Here is a 955-nt window from a genome sequence, read left to right as displayed (position 1 = left end):
CCAATATATATCTGGTGATATCTCGGGTGCTATTAGAGATAGCGCAATAAATCAAAGTGCATTATCTGCAGGAGGCCCTGGCGCATGAATCTGTGCAGCGGGAACGACCTCGGACCACTAGGGGCCGAGAAAACCGCAGTCTCATGGGGCCGGAGACTCAGGGTCAGGGAAAAATCCAATATATATCTGGTGATATCTCGGGCGCTATTAGAGATAGCGCAATAAGCCAAAGGGAATTATCTGCAGGAGGCCCTGGCGCATGCATCTGTGCAGCGGGAACGACCTAGGACCACCAGGGGCCGAGAAAACCACCGTCTCATGGGGCCGGACACTCAGGGTCAGGGGAAAATCCAATATATATCTGGTGATATCTCGGGTGCTATTACAGATAGCGCAATAAATCAAAGTGCGTTGTCTGTAGAAGGCCCTGGCGCATGGATCTGTGCAGCGGGAACGACCTCGGACCACTAGGGGCCGAGAAAACCACAGTCTCATGGGGCCGGACACTCAGGGCCAGGGGAAAATCCAATATATATCGGGTGATATCTCGGGTGCTATTACAGATAGCGCAATAAATCAAAGTACGTTGTGTGTAGGAGGCCCTGGCGCATGAATCTGTGCAGCGGGAACGACCTCGGACCACCAGGGTCCGAGAAAACCACCGTCTCATGGGGCCGCACACTCAGGGTCAGTGAAAAATCCAATATATATCTGGTGATATCTCGGGTGCTATTACAGATAGCGCAATAAATCAAAGTGCATTGTCTGTAGGAGGCCCTGGCGCATGAATCTGTGCAGCCGGAAAAACCTCGGACCACCAGGGGCCGCGAAAACCACCGTCTCATGGGGCCGGACACTCAGGGTCAGTGAAAGATCCAATATATATCTGGTGATATCTCGGGTGCTATTAGAGATAGCGCAATAAGTCAATGTGCATTGTCTGTAGGAGGCACTG

The sequence above is a fragment of the Nomia melanderi genome, unplaced genomic scaffold (genome assembly GCF_051020985.1).
Source record: "Nomia melanderi isolate GNS246 unplaced genomic scaffold, iyNomMela1 scaffold0014, whole genome shotgun sequence".
Taxonomy (NCBI): Eukaryota; Metazoa; Arthropoda; class Insecta; order Hymenoptera; family Halictidae; genus Nomia; species Nomia melanderi.
Note: the sequence above shows the minus strand (reverse complement) of the source record.